Here is a 27,204-nt window from a genome sequence, read left to right as displayed (position 1 = left end):
ATGGATTATGTGTGTCCTGTTTGTTTAAGTGCTCCCTAAGCTTATTCTCCTTTACCAAGGGTAAGTCTTGCTCATTCTGGACTTCTGGACTTTCCTCACAGGCCTGGGTTCACTGAAGGCTGACCTTACGAACAAAAATCAAGGTGAAGAAGTCACAGAGTACTGTGTCCTTTTCTGCATTCTTTGTCAGCAGGTCCCCCTCTCCATTCAGCAATGGAATCATATTTTCCCTAGTTTTCCTTTTCCTGCTGAATAACCTGCAAAAGCCTTTCAGGTTGCCCTTCACCTCCCTCACCAGTTTCAGGTCTAGGTGGGCTTTGGCTTTCCTTAACCCCATCCCTGCATGGTTAGATAGCGTCTCTATATTTCAGCTGGGTCCATTTACAGAGTTTCTCCTAACCGTCCATCCCACACAGCGCTCAAGGCTACTTTTGTTGTTGTGCTTTTTACTATACAAGAGGGACAGCTGAAATGGAGCTTGGATGCATTCTGCTGATGCCTGTGAAAAAGAACCTGTCTTGACCTGCACTTCTAATATGGCAACACATCATCCAGACATCAAAGGGAAGAGGAGAGGAGCACATAGAGAAAACTTTTCATTAAAACTCTCCCTTGTTTTTCACATGGCTCAGACAAGTTATTCATTATGTGCTCCTAGCCCTCTGATCACCTGGATGCAATCTGTTCTTTCATTTGTAGCATTCTGACAACTCATGGCAAGAGGATTATAGGTAGCAAGGCTGGCAAGAAATGAAAAACATTTCATGGTTTCAAGGTTTCAAGATTTTGAGATTTCCTCTGCTAGTTTTTTATTCTGCTTTGGAACAAAACTGAGACCTTATGGATTAAACTCTCAAACTGCCCTTACAATAACATTACCAATTCTAATGCAATAGATCATGGTTTTCGTTTAGCTTTGCTACTGTGGGAAGAAAAAACAATAGAAACATGAGACCTCACAGTGAGGCGATGACTTTGCTCTGTCTCCAAGCCTGTGTTTCCCATTCATTTTTACTCTACTCTTTACCTGGAAATGCCTTTTAGACCTTCCTGTTTCCTTACTTCTTATTCACCAGAAGGAAATTTTTGTGGAATTCTCCTGAATTCTTTCTATGATTAACATTGAAAAGGTGGTGATACCAATGCACTTCTGATTTTGTAATGTCTGCACTATACATCCTATGTGTTGTACCTCTTTAATATGTCCACTGTTATAGGATATAACAGTGTTTTTTCTGCTGTATGAACTCCCTCCACTTATTTGCAGTGTGATATTAATATATAGCAGCTCAAATGCAATCACTGTGCTCTAAAACATCCCTGGGTCTTACTTCTCTCAAGGTCTCAGCTATCCCTCCGATTTTTATTCCTCCCACCAATTTGTCAATTAGATTAGGGGAAACAGATTACATTCCCCACAGCTCTGCTCATTCCAGGCCCCCACATGAAATGTCAATCACAGAGGAATGTGCAGATACTCACAATGAGATCACTTTAAATGTTGCTGACATTTAAATAATTGTTTTTAAGATCTCGTTTTAAACTTTCTCCTGAGAATAGAGGCAGTTCACCCTTTTCTGCATTGTGGTTTCTGGTTGTCTATAAGTTCATAAAGACAACTTTCTGTTGATTTAACCTTAGCACTTGAAAACTCTCTTTGAATTGGCCTTAATGATTATTTTTGAGCTTACCTCTCTCTCCCAGAGTATCTTAAAAGCCCCAGACCTTCCAACCAAATAAAGAGAATAAAGGTATCAGACTTGGCCACATATGACTTCAAAATGCCAGGTGTTTCCAAACACCTAGTCTCCTCTAAATATTTACTGTGTCTGTATCTCTCCCATGCTAGGATGTCCATTCACATCCAGAGCAGGTAAAGAAAGTTGTTCTGGTAGAGGACTTGTTGTCTGCTACAATAGGCCTGGCCCTGAGCAGGGGCACACTGATATTTTATTTATCTTTCCCTTGAGAACTGTTCTCACCTGGGCTCAAGTTGCTGGTTTGGGGTGTGTCACACAGCACTGGCATCAATGATCAGTCAGCAGTGGCAGCTACACCATTCATCTCCATCTCTATTTCTCTAAGCGCAAGAAGCCCCAGTAGAATGCAGGACCATAACATAGTTGGGCAAGTAACATGGAACAGTCCCAGATTAGGGTATCTAAAACAATGAAAATCATACCAAAGAATGGATGACAGAAGTCCTGAGAAGAAGGACCTGGGGGTGCTGGTTAAGAAGTTCAACATGAACTGGCAATGTGCACTTGCAGCCCAGAAAGTCAACCATATCCTGGGCTTCATCAAAGGAAGTGTGGCCAGCAGGTGGAGGGAGGTGACTGAGGTGGTTGTTCCCCTCTGCTCTGCTCTCATGAGATCCCACTTGGACTGTGTTCAGCTCTGCGGACCCCAGCACAAGAAGGACATGGGTCTATTAGAACAAGTCCAGAGGAGTGCCACAAAGGTGATCAAGGGGTTGCAGCACCTCTTTACGTCTTTAAGGTCCCTTCCAACCCAAACCATTCTGTGATTCTATGATTGATTCTATGAAACATGCCAGGTAAGCAAACAAGTTGGTAAGTAAACGTGAAAGTGATATTTGCATGTTGTTTTTACGTAGTACTGGCATACCCCATGTATTTACACCAGAATATAAAAGAACACATGAGAAGTTCTATGGACAGGCTCATTTAGAAGGAAATTATGTTCCATCTTAAAGATGTGGTTAATAGAGATATTTTGATAGATATTTTATGCATGTCTCAAATATGTTATAGGAGAGATGATCCTTTCTATCAAGAAAGGGGGAAGAAGAAAGTGGATGAATCTTCTGATAACATTTTTTGCCTGGAAAAGGGACTGTTTATTGTTTAGTTATAATCTCCAGAATTATAGCTAAATACAACTTTAATGTAATAAAGATAAAGCCATCTTCCTGAGCAATTAGGGCATAAGTTTGTGTTTGGTTGATTTTCTTTTTCTTACATAGTCAGCCTTTTCCTAACAAATAACTTGTACACTTTGAAGAAGTGATAAGCATACCCAACTCCTACACTGGAGGGACTCCATTCACTAGCATAACACAAACATACAATGCCCACAATATCCTGTACGGTCACAGAATAAGTTATTAGAAACACGGATTCCCTTTTGAAAAATGCTATTTAGGCTAGGTCAAAGTCATCATAGTAAGGAACTCTCCTCCCTTGGATGTGTGGAGGGCAGTGTGTATGGTACATGCAGTAAAAAAATAATTCACTAATGCCTTTTTTATACCAATAGGTTTGTGTTTGGTACGATATGACATGATAGGCAGTCTTGCCCTATTTTAACGTGCTTCAGATGGTGCTGTGAAACATGAGCCCAAAGGATGACTACAAACTATGGCATGGTTTTGCTTGTAGAACAACAACACCCCCCACACACCACCGCCTTCCCCTCTCCCCCTCTAGAAAAAAAAAAAAAAAAAAAAAGTCTGGTGTACACCAATGCTCTTATAACAACGAATTTATAAACACAGCTTAGAAGTGGCCAGGCCAGTACATTAACTGGGATCCAGCAAGAGAACTCCAGTGAGGTCTGGGTCTCTGCAATTCTTTCATAGCTGAGGGCAGCATTACTGGAAATATCTTCAGTTTATATCCCTGTAAACAGCTTTCTGTGCTAAGGATAAACGAACTGGGAGCCACACTGTCCCCCATGACTTTTTGGCCAATGTGAATCCATTTCATCTTGTGTGGGGCATTTGTGAAATAGGAGCTGCCAAAGCATTTCCATGAAAGTCAGAGATTGCCTAATCCTTTGCAAGTGTACTGTTCAGAAGTTACACCAATTTCGGCTTCTCTTTTATTTGTGAACATTGCAGCAAATCTTTCCTTCTTGTTTTTGGTCTCCAGCCTATGCTAATTCCACTGACTCATATTGTGGGGAAAATACATTATGTGACAGACAAAAATGTTGGTCTTACTGATTCAGTGATAGAAGAAGTACATCTTGAGCCTGCTGTGTGTGATACACCTGGGACCCAAGCTAGCAAGTACTTAGATGTTTGCTGCAAGAGGACTGAATGAATACAGCAACAAAATAAGTGGCTGACACAGGGAAGAGAGGATGCAATTTTGTATTGACTGAGTGTGTATTGACCACTTATTTTGGTCCCCAGGAGGGACCACAGAAATAGGGCAGAGAAAAGCAGAGAAGAGGAAGATCATTCTTAGATGTTAACTTCCCCTCAACTTCCCTTTCCCTAATCCACAGACATGTTGAAATTTGCTATGTGACAATTCAGGGCAGTGACCATTTGATTCTGGAAGTGGTTTTAGTTGGAGATCCATATATATGTGTCTTTTTCTTACCACTTGTGGAGGTAGAGCTGTGTTGGGGGGTCTTTGCAAGAAATACCAACTACAGTAAAGGATCTCAATTTATAAGCAAGAAAAGCCAAGGCATGACTGAAGATGTGACATCAACCTTTCTCATTTGCCTCTATCTTTAATTATTTCACTTTCAAAATAATGTAAAATAAAGTAGAACCTGAGGGGAGGACAGATCTGTTCTGACAAAGGAAGAAAAGAAATGAAACTGGCAAAATAAAAATGAATACAAAAATCTGGAAAACAGAGAAGAGTTGAGTTAGTTATAAATTAAACAAAAAAGCTGTTTTGGAATACTGAAAGATTTTTGTTTAAATGCTGTGTAATTAAAAAAAAAAAAAAAAAAAAAAGTCATCTTCTTTTGAACCTGTAAATCAGGCTCTCCATGTAATGTGGAAAGAAGATCCCACCCAACTATAAAGAGACTGCACATGAGCACAAAAAAGGTTTATGCAGCTAACACAACATCCTGCTTGCCAAGATCATCTTGCTCTAATTCTCTTGTCATCAAAGCCACTTTATAGAAGAACTATTAACTCACAATTTGTTTACTCATTTTTTTTTCTTCCTAACAATTTCATCATTTTGATATTCTTTAGGCTTTTTTCCAGTCCCAAAGCACTAAGAAATTCAGTGGAGAACAAAATAAAGTAAAACAAATCAATACATGCAAATGGTCACAAATGTCACATTGCTTATCTTGCTCTGTGAAACACCAAGCAGCTGCTGGCTTTTAACAAGCAGGAAAAACAAAGCTCTGTTAGTATTCCTGTGCACACTTTGTTATTTCACTTAGCAGCTGATTGTGGAAGAAGAAAGAAACAGAAATGATCTGATGTCTTTCCTCTCAAGATCAAGCCACATCCTTCCTTAGGGCAGGAAGAGCAGGTGAATAGGACACAGGACGTTTGCCACTTCTATGGCTTCAGTTATGTACTTCATTCCATGGCATGCTTGAGAACAGCCTCCAACAACATAATTAGTCCAGCAAAGAATCGAGGATGCGAGAATCTGCTGAGGCATTTTGGCTCTGAAAAATCTCTTCTGCAAAGGACAGCTTGCCTGGCTCCATTAGTAAATCTGTAGGGAGCGGTTGTCTCCTCTGATGTGCAGTCTGTCCTCACATGGGGAAGAACAAGTTGCATCTGTTATGGTAAAAGAAATGGAAGATAGAGGTGAAGGAGGGGGTGGAGGGAGCACTGGCACAGCAGAGGAAGCACATACAGACTGAGCAGGCAGGCATCGAGCCTATGAATCCTGCACAACAAAAGGGCATGTTAGGGAAAAGGCCTCTATGCCAGCCAGACACCGGTGCCCTTCCACCCGCCTCCATTTTGCAATTCCCTCAGCAGCTGCATGATGGGGCTGCGGAGATTTGACCTTTTCTATCCTGCGGCCCAATGCTGAATCATCTGAGGTCTCCTGTCCTACCTGTCTGGACCCACGTCCCAGTTTCCAGCATAGAAAGGGTGATGTGGGGAAGGCTGTGCCCCTGACCCCTCAAAATAAGAACTACACTGCTGGTTGTGTTGGGCGCTTTGCAGCCTCACCCTGGAGGTGCATCTAGTTATGATTGGGAGGAAATAGACAGGGTTTCTATAAAAGATTGCTGTAAGCATCCTTCTGTGTGACAAGCCAAGGTAGGAAGCTATAAACCAGAGATAAGGAGTCATTAAGACACTGACAAGCACTTTTAAGTAAAGCGTTGTCATCTGTTCATGGCCAGGGGTATTTAGAAGTTTCAATGAGAAAGGAAGGATGTAGGTGATAGCTCTAAGTGCAAGCATGAATTCAGCAGCCTTCTGCCACCCGTGGCCCCAACAAAGCAGGGGTTATGTGAAACAGACTATACAGACCCTATTCAGCTCTCTGCCAGATCCAGACCAGTCTATTTAGCTCCTTATGCCTGGATACATGTAATGTTGTTGTGTTCCTAAGATCTTCTAATGAAGATCTTTTTATAATATCAGAATGAGATTGTTGTGGGGTGCAATGATGCTTGCGTAAGGATAATAACATGCAGTGGATATGGTATTTATAACCCTCGAAACTTATTGCAGGGGGACATCTTTCTTTCTCCCAGAGTTGTATAATGACTTTCTTGAACTTGTTGTTCAAATGTAACATAAGGCACTGCAGGTATCACACACCACTGCCCAGCTTTCAGCTCACCAGCAGCTGAAAGCCCTACAAGCCCTACACCTGCTGGGGCAGGATGTGCCTGTGCCACCTGTTCCAAGGGAAGGTGTGCTTGCAGGACTGGCTCATGAAACCTCCTCAAAATAATAACAATGTTCAGATGCTTCTGCATCATCTGCATTAGCCAGACAACAACATTTCTTATCTCCTGGACAATTTTTATAAATACTTTTTCCTTGAAGCCCTTTTGTTCAGCAAGGGACAGCAGAGATGATTTCTCTTTATTAAGAAACGAGTATCCCTTTTGGTTCAGCATGCACAGCTCTCACAGAAACTACCTTCTGGAGGGGCTTCCAGAGTCAGGAAGTTTGTCTTCACCTTCATATCAAATAACAGTTATTTTGGCACCACAGATACACTTAAATCTATACTAAATCAGAAGTATCTGTGGTGCAGTCCTGCTAATTTGTCCTGTACACAGAAGCCAGTAAAGTCAGCTTTCACCACTTCAAAACCTACCAAGGCAGGGATGGAAGTGTTTATTTTGGGCATTTCCCAGAATATAAAAATAGTAGTAATAAAAATACAAAAGGCATATGGTGGTCTTATGTCCGGGGATGCAGCTGAGGCTGAGCAATATGCACACATTTAATTTTTCTTTCAGAGTGAAATTTGTTTATTCTTTGAGGCTGTAAGAAATATAGTGGTTTCTTATTTTGAGCCAGGGTTCATATAATTATGTTGTAATGAAGCAGTCATTGTCCTGTATCTGATAAAAACAATATCCTAGGCAACATAGGTTTAGAAGGCAGTTAACTATTCTTCTGCTTTAAAGTGCTTGGGGTTTGCAAACAACTGACAAATAACTACATGGTGAGCACTGGGAATCCTACCTGTCTCTGAACTTGTTTGGATTACAATGTTAGAAATAAATCCTAGGGTACTAAAGAGATTTTAATAGCATGCATTTGAAATGGCCGTGAAGGGAGAAAGGGGACACCAATTACACTATGGCACCAAAGTTTTAAAGGTTAATTGCTTTTCCCATCCCCCAGCAGGCGGGTGTAGAACAAGATATTGTTCAAATACAATGAAAGGGGGAGGTAGCGGAGCTTGAACAAAAGCACCACAGCCTTTGCTTGCAGTGGGTCTCAGTTCGTATGCTTCTGCCACAACTATGTTAGTTGAAGAAATCCAGTAGAGATGGTGTCAACCAAGAGTTTGTTTTGCCTAACACCCTGGAAAAAATGTTTTATACTGGTTCATTTTAGTAAATCTATTACTCTTCGCATGCTGGAAAGGTCAGCTGGGATTATCTGCTGCATAAGTAGTGGCTGCACACATTTCTGCAAGGGAGCTGAGCTCTTGCATTGTGCCTCCTGAAACAACAATTTGTTGGTCTTTGTTTATGAATCTGCCTACCAGTTTTCAATCCTTTTCTCTGCCCCCATTCAGATGACCTGTAAACAACTTTCCAGATGGGCTCACATCTCACTGTCAATGGAGAGCCCTGGGTGAATATCCTTTTGTGTTATTCCAGTAGAAGATGTGTGTTGTACAGCTTCTCTTCTTGCATAGCCATGGGTAGGAAATTAAAGTTGCCTATGGATCAAGCTGATAACACTGACTGGAATCCCACTGGAAGTCAGCATGCTCTAATTCTTCTCTCTCCCTCTTGCCATAATTGAATATTTCTGGAGTATGTAGGTGAGAAAGATATGCATAGGATATTAAATACTGTTAGAGAAAGATCTAAATCTACTTATCTGATTGCTAGGTAAACAAGAGATTTCATTTCCTTTTCAGATGGTAGAGCCTATATCTGACAGTGACTTCTGCTGTGGATTGATACAGTCATTTACATCATGCCTGAGTTTCCTCATCAATAACAAGTTTGTAACAATAATAAGCTACCCTCTTAGCACTTTATATTACAGAGGCTACTTTTTGGATTCTGTGCCTGCTTATGACATTGTTAGGGAGAATAGTGTGCAAGGCACAGTGAAACATACATCAGACAGCTACAGTCCAGTTAGTGGCTTTGAAATCATATTTTGACTATCTGACAAAATCCTGCTGATTTGAACTCTTTACTGATCATCAGGTTTTGCAAGCCAATAATCTTCATCCCCAAAAAAGTGTAAATTGACCAGGTTCTGGTCCTTACTGCATTTAAGTAATCATTGCATCTGCAGCACTGGTTAATATGCACTGCTTCTTAATGACCCACAATTCATTCAGTCTGAACTCTTACAGAAGTAGCCTCAGCTTCAGTTTTGGGTGTGTAAGAAGCCTGTATTGACCAGCAAGAACAGTGAATTATTGATAGCACCAGACTAATAAAAGATGGCATTTATACACTGCAAAATGAAATCCTAAGTGGTTTATTCTAATCCTCAAATTCAATTGTAAGGAGATAGTTGAAAACTGAGCTTTTCTTAGGGTTGTTGACTAACATGTCTGCCATTACATGTTGTTCTCCTTGCATGAGAACTGGTCAGTACTGAGGAAGAAATTGGTTGAAATGAAAACATAAATGTTTATTTTTAATTAAAGTTCAATTTTTCCAGCAACATTTTTTTTTTCTGGTCAAATAGTTATCTTAATGAAAGTCTTCAAGGAGCTTAGATTATATATATATATAATACATATATACATACATGTATAATCATCTTTATTGTGAGAAAATTTAGTTTTTACTTGTCAGGCCAAATACGAGCTGTTGGCAGATCATCATAACTGATTATTAATTCTAAATAGTTTGGGTATGGGATTAATTATTTCATCTCATTTGTTAGTTGATAGTGTATTAATAAAGGCTTGTCTATGGGAGAGTTACAGATCCAGGCAGTTATTGCTCATCAGAGGTCTTTTAATGTTTCATCTTCTTACTAGCAATGTGTTTTTGACGTGTCTAGAGCTATCCTGACAAGAGCAGATCTCCATTTTTCTTTCATTTCAATAAACTAACCCAAAACATGGGACTCATGAGGAATTTATATCCCTTGCCTGTGAAACTCCTTCTGAGCTCTCTCTCCCTTTGGTTTGCATACACATCTTGTAGTGCCTCTGTGCTTTGGACTTTGGTCTGAGATCTATAAAGACAGGAAAGTCATCTACCCCTAAATAAAAGTTTCTGTATGTTTCATAATAGATAAACATCTATGCCCTGAACTCATGGTCCCAACTGGCATCTTGGTTGTCAGAAACAAGAGAGATATTAAGACATAAATGAATACTGAATTATAAGAATTTACCTATCTGGAGTTGATTTGAAGCATATTGAAGGGCAAGGTTAAGACAGTTTTGCTCTTGGGCCACATCTGTTTCTGTATGAAGCATTGCAGTGTCCAGTACTGACAATCCTCTGTTTTCTACCATGAGATGTGCTGTAGGAGTAGAAGTAAATAAACCAGAATGATCTAGAAATATTTATCAGAGTACATCAGCAAATTCATGCAACATATTTTTTCTCTCTTGAAACAGTAGACTTTCTGACACAGAGTAATCATCACATATGTCAATCAAGCTGTTGTTCAGTAGAAAACTGATTTTTGAAAAACATTTGGATGAACTCTTGTTAATCACCACTGAAAATCAAAGAGGCATTCTTGAGTGTGCGAGTGCATATTGAGTAATTCCCAGTTCAAGGCAAACAGAAAGTACCTATGCTATCAATAAAACCAGTGTGTGAGTTCTCTATACTCCATTATTTGTAATCTGTACTAGAGCATCTGGGCAGACACCTTCTTGTTGTTGGGATTATTTTTAATTTTGGTAAGCATTCATAATTCTGAAGCTCCTGATCTTTGATTTGATGTTATTTGGCTCTGCAGCATTGAAATAACAAAATTGAACAGCAACCTGTTAAGTTCTCCTTTAAAGAGAGGTAAATCTGGCTTAAATGTCTATTACTTATCAATTGAAATCAAAGCTATGCTTCTCACTTGACTGTTGTGCCATCACAGGCTTGCCGGGGCTCCGAATATAAAAACATGGGGAGCCTGTGAGAAACTTCCACAACTGGGTTTCACAGCATGCAGAACCTTTAATACACTGACATATGCACAGCTCTTATTTCATTGCACTGGGAGCTCAGAATAGACCTTCTGGGAGAACCTCGGCTCACGCCAGAAATCTGGATGCGCCTGACTCACATTAAGAAACAGCGCAGAATTATTACACACTGCAGGCAGGATCGCCTTTTTCCCCAGCACTGGTGGTGGCCTGCACAATGCCATCATCTCCTGAAATGAACTAGCTGTGGATGACAGCAACTTTCTGCTGTTGCCAGGATCACTGTCATGTATCTTGTCTCCTGACGGTGAGGGACATTGCTTCCTCCTTGAAGAGCAGCTTTTCAGTGTGTGAGCAGAATAGTGCCAGGTCACCTGTTGAAATTATAGCAAATTTTGCATCTATTTTCATCACTTTCCAGACTGAGATGTTTCAACGCATTTGTGTTTTCAAAACTTTATGTGAAAAAGTAGACATGATGGGATCCTCAGGATAAAAGCAACACTGTCCCTACAGCACTTTTCCTTTCAATAAAAAGTTGAAATTTGCATCAGGTGTCAGTTTAAGTAAAGAGTGTGGTTGCCTTCCTTTTTTCCCCACTTACATCTGCCTATACCAAGTGACTTCTGAGTATTTATTTTGGATTTGCAACAGATTAGTGATCATTCAAGATTTAAAAAGCTGAAAGCAGTGCAATTCTTTCATTTTTGTGGGCTGATTGTAGCTATCCTTATTCTGAAGTGCAAACTCCCACTGAACATCCCATTAATTTAAGGTGTTTTTCATTTGGTCTCAATAATATTTTGTTTTTCCTGGAAATCTTGTACAAGAAACATCCCACCTCCAAAAGTGCTCAGAGATGCAAATACTAACACAAGAAATGAAGGATAATCCTGAGCGATAAGAGTGATAGGGTGGTTTGATATTAAGAAATACCTCTGAACAATGAGTCATGGATATAGGTTCTTTTCCATGCATGTGTGAAAGTGCACTAAACCCAACAAAGCCTTGGAGTCAAAGAATCCTTAACCAACGTGAGAGATCAGTGATTAGCCATGGCTGAAAATCTCATTACAATGGTTTTCTGTCTTTGAATACTATTGACACGACACTGAATTGACGTGCTACACAAGAATGTGCTACCATGGGCAGTCCCAGGGAGTATTTTGGTTTGAAGAAGCCAGGACATTTTCTGTCACCATAGCAGTTTCCATTTTAATTCAGTATGTCGAGTAAGAGATGTTAACAGTAAAGTCAAAGGTAGCCATTTTGATACAACTTTATAAACAAGTATTTTCCTCCATCAGGTGAGTATCAGAGAATGTCATTTTTTGGTCCCAGTTAGGGGAAATGACAAAGTTTCAGAACTTCAGTGCCTCCCAGTTGACAGCATTTTTCTTTCTGGAAGAGACTAGTGGAACTGTTGTATTGACTCTCTGCTCTCTGCATGGCTCCCTGATGGAGGTACCTCATGGTTCATGATGAGGAATTTGAGGGAAATCAAAGAACCTGCTTTCACATGACCATGCAAAGGTATTTCCTGCTTAAAGGACAGGTCTGAGAAGATATTTCAAGGCAATGGCAATACTGAATTACAAATTTTTGTTTCAGCAGAGCTACTCTGCTTACAAGCCTCAGGAAATTACAAGAAAATAATTGTGACAGCAGTGTGCCATGGAAATGGAGAGCAGAAACCTGTGACATCAAAGGACCCCTTAGGCTGTGCTTGGTACCAGCATTAGTTACTCAACATGCCTGTGAAAACATGACTGTACTGAAGACAACTCTGTGGGATCTCATGGCTGCAGTTGGCCTCACAGCAACACAGTGCAGCAACATGGATGCAGAAACATCTCAGGAAGCCTGTATCCCCCCATGCAATATGCTACACCTGGTCCTGATCAAAGATAAACTAGAGCTTAAAGTACATATACCACAGATTAAGTACCAGAAGGAGCTGATGAGGCAGGATTTTCAATGTTCTGCATATAGTAATAGGGCTAATTTAGACACTGTATTTTGAAACACCAGAGCCATGCTCAGACACACCTCTACTACATGGTTCTATCCCCTTTGCTCCTTCTCTTTAAGTATTTACAGACAGTGATGAGATCTTGCCTAAACCGTCTCTTCTCCAGGCTGAACAGTCCCACTTCTCTCACCCTTTCCTCACAGAAGAGATGCCTCAAGCCTTTTATCATTTTCCAGTCCATCACACTGGATCCATCACGTATCCCATAACTCCTTGCCATATCTTCTAGGGTAGGAAGCAAAGAATTATATGTTTGACATGCAGTCTTACAAGTGTGGAAGACAAAGCTTCTTCAAGGTTTGTGAAGACTACAGGTCCCCCACCTCTCTCTCCAGCACCTTCAGACTGGCACTTTCTGGCCATGCACTTCTGTGTGAGTTTTTAGCACAGCAGCATATGTATGGTTACAAGAAAACTGGAATTGTTTCTTGAGAAGAAAATATTTCTCCTTTCCTTCTCATGAAAACATCTGAAACAAAGGGGAAACTTGCACAAGTCTAGCTGACAAACTGGCCTCAGTTACAGTGGAAAATAAGCACCCTTCTGCTTCAGGGGAAATTGTGTCTGAACACAAGGTCCTGCAGATATTTTGCCTTGGTTTCTACAAACCTGAAATTGGGTAATCTCACTTCATATTTAATCAAATGCCATCTTTAAATAGATTATCTTCAGCCAGACCAATAAAGAGAAATTCAAATCTCTGGATGTCAAGAAGTCTCTCTGTGCTTGTTCTTCCTGCAGTGTATTTGCAAGGATCTGCCCAGATTTGCCATAACTGTTCATGTGTATAGTAATATAAAATTGGGACCAGATTTTTTAAATGATGTTTCTATATTGGTTGAAGCTCTTGTATTGAAGCTCTCACTTACTTCGCTTTTGTGAGCACAGCTTGCATATTAATTTTCTGTTTTTGTTGTTGTTGTTTGTTTGTTTTCTGTGTATCCAAATAATAACAGAAGGAATGTCTTTACTTTTTCCTTGAAAAAAATGCACGTATTTAATAGCAGCAGCATATGAACTAAGTTCTTAAGGAAAATTAATTGTTTACATTGAAACAGAGTTATTATGGATGACTAGAATGATTCTCTTTGATGAAAAAAAAATATATATATTGTATTTCAAGTACTATTCTTACAGCCACTCTTTTGATGAAATAAGGCCAAAAAAGTGAAAATGTCAGTAGAGTAACATATATGCAAGAAATTCCCTCTGAGAGCATAGGAATAGCGGTAAAGACAGATCTTACTCTTTTTAAAAATGTAGCACTAGTACATTCGTAGTTATATGAAGATTGATTTTTGCCTGGATAGCTGGGGGTTCTTGTAAGATTACTGCCAGACAAAAAAAGCTCTTCACTGTCAGGACTGGACATTTTCTCTCTCTCCCTCTCTCTCTCTCTCTCTCTTTTTTATTTTTTCCTTCTTCTTGTTGTTGTGAGATTTTGTTTTGATTGATTTTTTTTTGTTTGTTGGTTGGTTGGGTTTTTGTTTGTTGTTTGCTTGTTTGTTTGTTTTTATCATTCTCCTGAGCCTATTATCTTTTCAGTAACTGATCTCTTTCCTTTCCTTCACTTTTTTTCTGTCTCTGTTTCCTGTGGAAATTGAAGTCAATGTTTATAGGTAATTTTGTAGGTGTAATGGGAAGACAAGTGTCTACTGTCTTCCAAAAGACCTTGAATTCACCCATACTTGCTAATCAGCAGTGTGAACCATGTGAATAGTACAGTTAATACTCAACATGTTGATATGATCCCTAGCAAATGAAAATAAAGTCCTATCTGAAGCAAAGGAAGGTGCTGTCTCCTGATAGTAACACTGTCCTAATGGAACGCCTTCAGGAAAAGATAAAAAATAAAAATATAAAAATATAGATATGATTGAGAGTTCAGAACGGGGTAGTATCTTCTTGCCTTTGGGGATTTTATGTATCGTAATTTGACCTGGAGGAGCAATAGAAAATTATAATAAACACTTGAAAACTGTATTAGTACAAATTTTCTCAGCTGCATTCATACCTCTCCTTGCCTTTTTACAGACAGCACTTTGTGTGAGATTTGGTTCTTTACAGAAAACTGAATTTCAGGTCTTAAGATTATCATAATCATGATAGTCTTAGCCACAAAAAAAAAATGATTGTGACAGCGGCATAAAATTCAATTTGGGCAGAAAATAGTTAAACAGTTCAGCAAATCCTTTGCATTAGGGCAATTAAATCTACAAAAACTGTCTATTTTGTCCATTCTTTTTCTCTTCTCTTAGGAGAAGATCATTTATTCCAGTTTCAGGAAACTGAAATTTCCTTTTTGCCTACTGCCATAGAAACTGTTATAGTGGTTATCCCTTTTACACAATGTTCAAATACACCTCCTTTATATACTCTATCTCTCCCATAAAACTGCTTGCCCAGACTTTTCCAGAATTGTTTCTTGTAAAGACAGTATTTAGAAATTATTTTAAAAGTTATTTTTGGGACAAAGCCATATGGAGCAATAATTGTCACCTATCCAAATTACCAGGAACATTTGGGACTTCCTGTCTAAACAATGGAAAATAAAGCCAGTGCAGATGTTCACACAAAGAGCCCTGCCACCCTGCTCCACACCCAGGGAAGGTAAGCACACCTCTGGACACAATCATATATCTCCAAAATGCCTATTGTCATTGACGATGCCACAATGAAGATTACTCGTGAATGCTCATTTCTCTGAAGGCTTATGAAGACATCAGCTATTTTTGCCAGCTTTGTTATTCTCTTATATATAATTAAAAAAAAAAAAAAGTGGAAATGGCCAATTATAATTTGATAGCTAAACACATTTATTAATCTATTATATTGTGTTAATCAAGCTAGCTGTTCAAAGCCAAATGGATTCATGTGTTTATAACAGCTTAAATATGATCAGTGTTCAATCATTTTTTAGCACAATCATAGTCTGAAATGACTGTTGAATTTCTAGATCCATGTCTCAGACAGCTCTGTAAACTCACCATTCCTTGGATGTATTTCCTAGCATTTAAACCTCTTGTGCTTGGAATAGCAGCTGCTTTAAAAATAATAGACAAGGGATTGTCGTATCTAATGGTGAATCTAAAAACTTGTTTGGGTTTCTTCTGTTGTCTGAAAACAAAATTGCAATTTGGAATTTAGTTTGAGTCTTGGAAATGTAAATAACTAAGGTCTATCAGGAAAACAGCAGTGGTCCTACACGATTAATGATTATAGCAAAATCAGGCTGGCTGCAATACTGTAAATAATTTTTATATGGCATCAGAATGTAGCTGGCTTGTGAGCCTTGCTGTTATGTATCTAAAATAAAACATGGATGAAAGTTATCTCTGTCTCTCAACATGAACATTTTTTCTTAGACAAACTAATCAGCAAGACCACCCAACTACTAAGTGAGATGAAATGTCACTTCACAAGCAAAAAGTAAATTCCTTGTAGCCTCTTTTTTCTTCAGCAGCTCCTCATCCCTCACCATGTTCTTTAACATTGACCCAGGTGAGGGAAGCGAAGAATCCTGGTAGTGCTACAGAAGGTGAAGCACAGGGACGTACAACATAAGCAACAATGTTCAACACAGAATGAACCAAAACAAGTTTTCAAAGTAAACGCTTCGTAACCTCTGGATCCACTCCTGTAAATTTTGGTATCTCCAGAAATTCCCAGCATTCCCTTCCCATCAAGATGGTGGCAGGAGTTTAACCTTATGGCTTACAGACTGAGGACATTTCACACGTTTACATTGTTAAGAATTAATAATGCAACATGTTTTATTCTGCCATTAGAAATAAATCCAAGTTAATCTGAGAGCTAAATGAGACATTATGTGCACAAAAATTCAAACAGCTTCACAGCATGACTCAAAAAAGTTATTGTATTTAGCAGCAAATTCAGGAGCCTTGCCTATATGTACCGGTAAGGATGCACACAGGATGGATAAGGCACGACAGTCAATATTTTGGGCACACAGCAGGTACCATCTTTGCTACAAAGAATTGATACTTACCAAGATACATCACACAATTATGTCAGATAATACATAGCCTGTCTACAGGGCAAAGTATGATATCTTTTGAACTGAGGTGTTTGCAAAGTGAAATTCTTCCAAGGTTGTTAGTATTAGGCAAAGGTTGCTAATTAACAATGAAACATACTGAGCATATGTATAACTATATACATATGTATGCTATATACACATACATTTCATGATCTTCCATCACATGAGAAGTTAATACAGAGCACTTAAAGGCAGCATCAAAGACGTCCACAAAGTTTTGGCTTTTATAACTTCACCTTTGTGGTTGAAAGAAAGAGAAGTGAAGCCAGCTGGAAATAACTGAGCAGCAGAGCCTGGAAAAGCCAACCACACCCAAAGCCCTTCTGCTCCCTTGGAAGAAGCAGCCAGGGGGAATGGAAAACAGAGACAGTCCCCTTTACAGTCCTTTCCCAATCTGTGAGTTCTTTTCTCCCTGCTTTCTTTCTTCCATACAAGCAAAAGCTGCACCACTTGAGCATTGAGATTGACAGGGACTTCCATGGATTTCCTCTGCCAATGCTGCAGCTGCCCTACTCCACCAGTCACCCTGCAGCATGGATCCCACCTGTCCCTTCATGTGCACTTCCAATAAAACTGGAGGAAAAGTTTATAATTACTACTTTATTCATTCTGCATGGAGGGCTTGCAAAAATAAGTACCCTGGGGCTTAGAAACTGCTGTTTCAGACTCTGAGCTTCCTGCCTCTGTGCCAGGGGATGAGAGGGGCTTAGGAGGAAGTGCAGCACTCCAGAGGGTCCTACAGGATAAGTAGCATATTTGAACTTCTCACTGGAGTTAAAACTTTTTATAGTATCATTTCTGCTCTCTGTCTGTGTCTAAATGTAGAATGGAGCAGCAAGAAGTGGTCTTTCCCACAGCCACCTGGCTTAATCAGGGAACAAGGCCAAGGGAAAGCCATCAGAGAAGAGCAGAGGATTGCATAAGGGGCTTTAGCGGTCCTTTCACACACTATTAAAAAAGTAAATTCCCAGAAGGTTGATTTTTCTACTTATGCCTCTCCACATGAATTCAAAATGAAGTTTTCCATGTGGCAGGGGAAATAGGCAGGACAGGAACCCAACTGCTCTCTGAATAGCAGCCATACCATGAATGATTACTTGCTATCTTCGTCTGTTGACAGAATGATTTGAGTTGATTTAAATAGCTCCCAGATGGCTGGCTTAATACATAAATCTAATATACACCCAAGATACATCACCCTTTACTGATTTCTCAGTCTACCTGTCATTTCTAAGTAGTTCAGTTCTCAGGTCTGTTGTGCGTGTTGGCTGAGAAACCATGTGAACTTTCACTGGACTGCTACTCCTCAGGCCACCTCTTCCTATTACTAAGGTGAAAACTAACTGCTTCTGCCTGTTGATAATACTACTAATAATAAAACAGAATATTATCTTTGCTGTAATAGTTGTAGGAACAGAAACAGCATTTCACGTCATCGTGTTCCTTGAATTCAGGGCTTAATGCCCTTTGAGACCTACCAGCCAAGTACCCAGGACCTGGATTCTGAAACAAAACTCAGCATCTGCCCATGGCATCATAGACCTTCCTTCTGACTCAGTCTGCATGCAAGAGGCAGGACTGTGCATTGGACTATACTACAAGGTAAGGTTTTCTGGTCAGGTAGAAGAAATAACTTGAAAATATGTTGTATTCAGCTAGAAGCACAATGCTAATGCAGAGTTCAGAAACATATTAAGAGAGATGGAATTTTGTACATCTTGATTTTGTAGTTCCTGAGGTATTTTCCACCAGATTTGCAAGTTCCAATGTACATCAATAGACAAGCATTGTTGGAACTTGAAAGTCTATTTGGAAACCACCAGATAAAAGTCAACTTACTCTCAGATCATCTGAATCTTCAAGACAGCTAATGTGCTTAAGATATGAAGATGTTACTGGAGCATAAATTTTTCATGTCCTAGATTACATAGACTGAGAACAAACACAGCTTCAGAAAGCATGACAACAGTTTTATTAAGGGTTAAGCTTCTTCACAACTGTATAGCTACCGTCCATTTGACTACACAGCATGGAAACACCAGTCCAAAGAAGCATTGATTTCTGATGTTCTTTAAATGAATTTTTGAAATTTGGCCCTATTTCCCTTGACTTCTAATCCATATCCAAGTTCGTTTCTGTATCTGTCCACTTTACAGCTTGTGCCCAATATCATTAGCTACATCCAGTCTCCAGCATCCTGAAATAATGTGGAGGTCAGTGAGCTATACACCACATTGTTCAATAATGAGATTAAGGAATTACTAGAAAGACATTCAAGTTACAGACATAAGAACAAGGTATTGCAAGATAAGGAAAGATGTGGATTTACACCACACAACTTGCTTCATGCGTCAAAGGAGCCTGTAGTAAATATGAAGTAGCTATTAATGTTCTGCAAGAGCAAGGAGTAGAACAATGCACTCTGCACTCATTGTGGGGTAATCCCACGTACATATGCACTTCTCACCCTACCTCACTTTGCAATAACTTCACCTGAGTGCCCTCACTGCAAATTATCCACTATCTAGATCTTGGTCAGTCATAGACAGGGGATCTCAACTGATATTTTAAAAAGATCTCCTGCAGCACATTTAGTCCAACTGTGATTGGTGTGGCCCTGATTTACTTGTTCTAAAGAGAGAAATATTTGTAAATGCTGCTAGCCAAAAAGAGCAATTTACAAACAGCCGAGTTTACAGCTTTCTCTCTTGCTGGAGATGTCTTGGAAAGGAGTGAAAGATTTTGTATTTTCTATTATAAAAATATAGTTGGAAACCCAAGAGTAGCTACGTGCAAGATAGTACGTGCTTTTGTCTTGTCAAGTTTAAGCACTACAGATTTTGCTATAAGCTAAGTGTATGCCATCCAAATCACTCATCTCAGGTTCTTACCACGGAAATGGTTCACTGATATCAATAACAGTTTAAGTATCTGTGTTCATCTCAGAACCAGAAATACTTGGCTTGTATCCTTGTTTTAATTATAAAGTTAAATCATTTAAGCCTTCATAACATGAGAGTCACTGAGAGCTTATTTTCTTCTTGATAAGCTCTCGTAAGTCAACAACATCAGTGGAATTCAGAGAAATTAATCATAAGGGGGAGAAGCCCCAAGAACCTGCGTTCTTGGTCTAAGAGGCTTCACAAGAGGAAATGGTACCTAACTCTGCTCATGCTGTGTGTTGTTCATCAAGGGCAGGATGCAGTCTTAAAATACTCCATCACCATGGAATACACATCTCACTTCAGCATGCCAGTCAATCATACAGTGTAATCCTCATTTCTGAAAGACAGACCCATGTTAAAATCAGCTTTCTCAGTCATTTGGAAAATGCAGCCTCAGTACCTCTGATTGACCAGAGGCAATTTAAAGAAGCTGGGCATGCTGTTTACCCCTCTCCAGGGAATGCCAGTGTTCACACTATATATGGGTCCTGTGTCTCACTCTCTTGTGCTAACATAGCTCCAAAGACTGATGCAACTGCATGGAGAATCATCTGCATGCACACTAACATAAACCTTTAGATATAGGATCCCATGCACTTATTTTAAAAAGAGCTGCCTTGGTTGGTAGTGATGAAATAGAAATACAGCAACCTAGCAAGAGCTGTTGAGTGGCACCCAAGTGCGAGGATGGGCTGATGTGGGCTTTCTGCTTATGGAAGCAGAGGGGGACAGCATTTGATTATGAGGAGACCCTGTTTCGTGTCTTTCTTTTACATAAAAATGTTCTTACATAGTAGACAGAAATGCAAATTGTTTTCTAGAAACATATGAATGAGTTTTAAGTTGGGGAGAAAGGGGAGAACACCATTTTTAGTGATCAAATCACCATATTATCTGGAGAGTTTAAGTTAATGTAGATACGGCACGTCTAAGACTCATCTGACTTAACCCATATTTATATTGAAATAACACCAGAGAAATTCCTGCTGATTTACACCAGCTTTACAGAGCCCAGCCCCCAGACTGGGAATGTCACCCTGTGTCCCAGTGTCACAACAGCCAGGATTTCCAACAAAACGTGGTGCATCCTGACCAGGGAAGTCGATGGCAGTCTAAAAGAAAATGACAAGCTCTGCACAAACACATTAACTGAACCAGACATTAGCAGGGAGGCTACTTCTCGTGAAACAATTAGAACCTAGTGGAAAAAAACACAACGTGCTTCATAATTTCCACCCGATTTCTATGCAGTTGGGAGTGCCTCACGTCCAAAGAAAATTGTGCTATAATCACCCAGCCTTGTGTGGATGTCATGCCCTCTAACACATGCAAACACCTTATCGAGTTATCCCAGCGTATCCTTTCAAGGACTCTGGAGGCAGCTGCCACCCACGACGGCTCTCACTGCCTGTAGCATTCCAGGCTCTCACACCTCCCTTAATACAGTAACAAAGACAGCTTGGCTGCCACGCAGCCTACAGCCTGCTATTACAGCTGCGAAACAGCTAACTTTGGCAGCCATATATCATTAAGGCTTTGTTTAAGAAACTCTCAGAATAGCTTTTCACCACGAAGCTGCTAGCGTTGTGCTCGCGAACCAGCACAAAGGAGCACAGCATCGAGTGTGCTGCTGAAAGTAATGGCTGGTCTTTGGAGGTGGTCAAAGGAAAACGGAAACCAAACCACCTCCATGTGCTTATGCCACTAGTAATCACTTAGCAATAGCTCCTCTCTGGATGCCCAGGGTTTGCAGGTCTCAAATCAGTAAGTGCATTTGGGCTCTTCTCATTTTCAGATACTAATAAGGGACCAGAGGAGCCCAAGTTAACGGCTGAAAGTCACTGGGCTGAAGGCAAATTGTTCTGAAATGGGACAGAAGTAATGCATGTTGAAACCTGGGACTATTTACACAGCAGGGCTCTGCTGGTTATTGCCTTCAGGATACTACTACCCTTCCCCCATTTCTCTCCCCCCTCTATAAAATCCTTTTGTCCTTTAGTGGTGGAGGCAGGTAGTCATCATAGAGAAAATGGGCCAGATACAACAATCCAGTTACAGCAAACAAAATTCTGCTTGCACTGAGTACACTAACGATGATGAAGCTCAGTACAGGTGCATCCTTGCTAGGATAGGATTTTCTACCAGCACTTATTTTGCAGGAGGTGAGTGATGGCAAAAGTGAGCCAGGGCTAGATGCACACAAGTGACAGCCCACTGCTTCCCTGCTGGATCAGCTCCATGGGTTGCAGAGCAAAGGAGTGGCTAGGGCAGTGGTCCCAGCTTCCCCACCCTCTCCAGACTGTGACTTGCTCCCCTGCAGTCAGAGGAGAGATTTCTTTCTCTTCTGGTCCTTTTTTTATGTGTTACATACATACTTGTATGCTGCACATGTGAGCAAGTGCAACCTTTCATAACCCAGTCCAGACATTGTTAGGAATAAAATCAACAGTGACCATAAACAAAATAACAATCTCGTACTGGAGAATCCCTATAATTGCAGTTTTCCCCTGACTTGGAAGATCATCTTTCATCTACAGGCCTCAGGGAGAATGGACTTTCTTTTCTGCGTTTAGATTCATGCTCCTTTGCATCTGCATTTTGCATTCCCTGACAATGTGTGTAGAAAGGGCTGAAGCAGTAAGTGTTTCATTTGGACTCTTCTCAGCTTATCTTCTCATCCTGTTCTTAAGGAGACATTTATGAAATACAAGCAACTGCTTAAATAATTATAAATGTATAAAATACAACACAGAGGTTTTAGGAAATGCCAGAAATGAGGTTTCTTTTACGGTCTTAATTTGATCCCATTTGCTTTAGTCTTTAATCAATGATGACATTTCTGTTACATTTCTGTTACAGGATCGCTTTCCTGATAATTACTAGCTGTCACTGCAGCCTTTAGGTTGACACTACAAAAGAGACTTGGATGCACGGAGGGGATTAAGATTGAAAGAAAAGGCTGAATTTACGTCCCAGCTCCCAATGTCTGCTGTACGGCTTTCTTACTTAAACATTGCTGAGTCTATCAGTACCTGGTTGTTCCCTAGAAAACTCTAGAGGGGAAGCAACATCCCTGGTGGGTGACAGTGAATCTGTCATCAGAATCTGGTCACAGCCTGCCAGAGGTGTAACTCTGCCTGACCAAGGCACAGAGTGCCTTCTGGGCTTCTGCTTTCTGGGCACAGAGTAGAGGGCAGGAAAGTGGAGCTGGAGGAGGTGTGGAGGTGTCACTGCCTCTTCTGGCTTCAGCTTCCTCTAAGGCCAGCTTGCAGTGATAACGGCAGCATGTGCTGCAATCACTATAGGAGAGGATCTCTGGCAGCCCTGCATCCAGGCTCTGCCTCAGATCAGTGCCAGAGGTGAGGGAAGCACAGCTAGAGGCCACTTATGCAAGGGTCAGAATAAGCAATCTGCCTGCATCAATTTTGTGGCCAAAATGAATCCAGTGGTTGAATCCAAACACAACATTTGGGTTCATCTACCTCAAGACAACTCACTGCACCTCCCTGCCTAATTTATTCGTATTGCAGTAAATGAAGCAGGTTGCTTGACACAAGAAGTCAAAGTCATTTTGTGATCCTAGTGCATACTGCACGACAACAGTCAGTGGTACCTCAAGGAGTTCATCAGTACCCCTGCTGCCTTCACAAAAGTCACCATAAAAAATATCAACACCTCTTCAAAGAGTCATAGAATGATAGAATCATTAAGGTTGGAAAAGACCTCCAAGATCATCTGGTCCAACCACCCCCCTACCACCAATGTCACCCACTAAACCATGTCCCTAAGCACTACGTCCAACCTTTCCTTACACACCCCCAGGGACTCCACCACCTTTCTGAGAAACCTGTTCCAATGCCTAAAAACAAAGCAGATTCCAATAAAAATAATTTTAAAGACCTTTGGCTGTGGTATGAAAATACAAACACATGCAAAGACAGGGAACATCTAGTAAATGTCCATTCTTTGCTTGCTTGTTTGTTTTTAATAAAAATTATAATACTACCAGAATAACCTGTTGAGGCCTTCATCTCCCAGCCCAAAGTGCCAGATTGATTTGACTGCTGAAGAAAAGAGGTACTGTTCCAGAGCAGATAGGATACTGTGACATTGCCTCTTCATCGTTTTCTTCTGAGAGAGAAAGCTACATGGGGAAACTCTCCTGTCTGCCAAAAGTCACTGTGCTAGAGTCATGGCAAGCCTGAGTTTGGGGTACTGTCTGGAAGTTAGCAAAATTCATCAGATTCATAATGTTAAGGATTTAACCCACTGGCAGCATTTCAGCTCCTTTAGATTTGCATGTTAGATAACTGGGACTCTTGAGCGTCACAGAAATGTCTTCAAAGACACACATATTTTAATTAGGTTCCTGCTGATTTAGGAAAATATGTGTTTTCCATTTGTGGGCAGAGCAAGTGCAAAACAGTGAAATCAGACAAGTACTATCAGTGGGATCAGTAAATTAACCTTTCTGAGGGTGGAGTGCCCTGGAAGACATGGTGGAGGTTAATAACCTTCCTCCGTGATGCTCTTCTCTTGATCACTCTGTGCTAGCAGCTTGCTCCTGCAGTGCACAGTGAAGACAGCAGTAGGGACAGCTGCCAGATGGTAATGGACCAGTACTCTGAGCCTTTCAAAGTCTGTTTTACCCTTCAGCAGGAGCTGAGAGCAGAGGAGCTCAAAAGCAGAGGAGGAAATGGTGGCACTGAGGGTGCCTGAATATTAACCCACTGATCTCATTCCTTACACAATATACAGATGGTCTGATATGTGCCACCAAGTCCAAATCTAAATACCTGTGAATGGTAAGCATTCACAGAGGGACATGATTTTGGTAAAAAATAAAAAAATAAAAATAAAAAATTGGTCCAAACTAATTTATCCAAGGCAACCTGTATGTGAAATTGTTCACAATAAAAAGAGATTTGGTTCCCCAAACTATCTCAAAACCAAAATGGAATACCATCATTTGTGTTTTTGGCTGTATAGGTACACTGAGTCTGCCCCTGCAAAGAAAGCAACACCCTCTCCATATGATTAATTCTTTTAAATGGTAAAAAAAAATTCAAAATATTAAAACCCTGCTATAGCTATGTTTTACTTACCAATTGTGTTACTGAAAGTCCTGTGATTACATCAAATAATGCAGAATAAAAATTATTGGACCTACACAAAATCTCCAAAAGGATGTCAGTTCTCTCTCTTCTCAATTTTTTATCAAACCATTAATTATTTTGCTCTATCCACTGATGAGTGAATACAAAACAGATAACCGTGAAGAGAGTCCCAGCATCTTAAAGAGAAATCCAACTTCACAGGAAGACAGTAAAGGAAAAAAGTTTTCTAGGGTTAAAAATCAAGGGTGTATCTTAGTTGAAGGAACTCTCTAAAATTCAAAGTACCAGGGCAATTTCCCACAAGTTGGAAAGAGGAAGGTCTCCAAAATCTTGACCCCATATATATTACAAGAAATGCTGCATTTGGCATTGCTAATACTAAGTTAGATTAAGCATCCAGGTAACAACTGATCTGCTTCATCAAGGAGGGATATTCCTACTGCAGCTAGGTTTAATAAATGCTACATTTAATAAAATCTTATTATCCCTGGTAGCATCTCTTCTGTGACCACACCTACAGGAGTAGAACCTCATTTTAAGGACTGAAGCCTGCATTTCTGGAAGCAGCAATACCATAGGGGGGAAGGGGAGAAGCCATGCTGCAGGTCTCCCTGAACTCTCAGGAGGTGGGAACTCTGCTTCCTTGCTGTAAAGGACTAAAGACCCAGTCCTTGGATTTAATGAAATTAGGAGGGTGATGGGCATTACTTTCTGCATCAATTGGTGTTGGAGGATCTCTGTACTTGACAGGTGGCCAGATGTTGGATTACATCTAAATTCAGAAACTTTCTCATTATATTTGTCCCAAATAATTTTAAAAAATCTGAAAGAAAATTACAGGCTGTATCCTGACTCTCAGAGGTTGCAGCACTTGGCACAAGCACAGCATTTGTGTTGTACTCAAAACTTTCTGCTTGAAGAAGACAGATATCTGCTGAATGTGCCCAGGGTCCTGAGAGAGCACACCCAGAAGTGAAGGCTGCTCTGTAAATGGGGAACTACTAGGGAAAAAAAACATTGTCCCCTTTCTGGTCTGAGCAGGATAGGTGCCCTCTAGCATCCCAGTACCATGATGGCCTCCTTTTCCCTCTCCCTCTGGGGGTGCAGGCAGGGCTGTCCCATGCACCCTGCTCCATCAGCTGCTCCACCACCCCTGCAGGCATTGTGTGCCTATGGCCTGTGCCCAGAGAAAACATGCTGGGTCTCCTCTCTCAGAGGGAGAAGCCCAGGACAAGTATAATACCTGCACCTCCAAAAACCAGGAGGTAGAGAGGATACAAAAGGGTGTCTTGGAAGGCAGTGCTGGGAACAATCCAAGACAATGTGAAAGCCTGAAATGAGGTTTATGCCATGTTGCTCAGTGACTGCATTTCAGTGCTAACCTCAGTCGTGCTGCTGAGGGAGCAGAGATACATCAGAGTAACATGGGAGAAAGCCTTTCACATCAGAGCTCACCTGCCTCTGCAAACTGTACCCCCTTTTTTCTCTGCTGTTTTCCAGCCAAAGCGAAGGACAAGGAGGCTGGACAATGCCGGAGAGATAATCTCTTATGGGTCTTTTATTACATGGCACACACAGTGGATCACATCCTAACATGGATTTTCTTTTTTCTGTCCCCCAGTCTGTTTTCCTTCCCTGAATGTGAAAGCTATGAAATCAACAACAGATGACAAGTGGGTTTAATTTGTGAAGTAAGAGGAATGTAAGCCTATCTGAGTAGTTAACAATTAACAGTTCCAGACTGAAAACAGGATTTTGTTCATTTCAGAAAACACCTGGGGCCATTTGCTTTGCACTAATATGTACAGAGATCTGGAATGTACCACCTGATTATCCTGGTGCTTATCAGTACATGCACGAACGTTCACATGTAGAGTAAATCCAGTTATGTCTGGATGCCTTTCTCCTTTGCTTTATGCAATTATGCCGTTTAGTCATGAATCACAGACCTTCTAATTAAGGCTCAAGGTCAGAAAAAGTGATATGGAAAGTGACCAGACTTCTAGCTAAAGGCCTCTAAAGCTGTCGGTTGTTTATGGGAATTGCAGGGCACTTTCCCGAAGGAACTAGATTGACAGGTCTAGTATTAACAGAACAAAGTTAATTCCTCTAATTTCTCCTGCATTCTTTGCAGGCAGTTTCTTCTAACCGTGGAATTAAAGGTCACACACTAGCTCCCTCCTGCACTACCTCAGCCATGCCCTACCAGCAGTGAGCCCCAGGTCCGGATGGGGGAAACAACCATGCTCAGCTACTCCAAGAGCCATCAGCTCTTTAGCATCTTGATCTGTTGCTCAAAATGATACAGCATGTTTTACTTGCTTCATGTGTTACTGGTGGTTTGGTAGGCATAAAAATAAATAAATATATAAATAAAAAGTCAGAGAGAGAGATTGCTTGGAAACCTGAAATTTCTTTTCAGTCTTACATCTCGAACAGAAAAGTTTTCCCCATGAAGTTCAAGGGTCTGCCACTGAGCTGTGCAGTTTCTGATAGCTGGTGACCTCCTACAGTTCCTGTAGCC

General features: G+C 40.5%; 1 long non-coding RNA gene across 1 annotated transcript in view; it reads right to left on the bottom strand.

The window, feature by feature from the left end:
* Positions 1–4,762: 4,762 nt before the first annotated feature.
* LOC101793527 (uncharacterized) overlaps positions 4,763–27,204 on the bottom strand; it is a 75,811-nt gene continuing 53,369 nt past the window's right edge. Inside the window, exons 5-6 of the long non-coding RNA XR_011805919.1 lie at positions 9,767–9,898; positions 4,763–5,515 (exon numbers count right to left, since the gene is read on the bottom strand). This is a non-coding gene — a long non-coding RNA (uncharacterized lncRNA). The remainder of the gene's footprint in view (positions 5,516–9,766; positions 9,899–27,204) is intronic.

Source organism: Anas platyrhynchos, chromosome Z, assembly GCF_047663525.1.
Source record: "Anas platyrhynchos isolate ZD024472 breed Pekin duck chromosome Z, IASCAAS_PekinDuck_T2T, whole genome shotgun sequence".
Lineage (NCBI taxonomy): Eukaryota > Metazoa > Chordata > Aves > Anseriformes > Anatidae > Anas > Anas platyrhynchos.
Note: the sequence above shows the minus strand (reverse complement) of the source record. Positions and strands in the feature narration are given on the sequence as shown.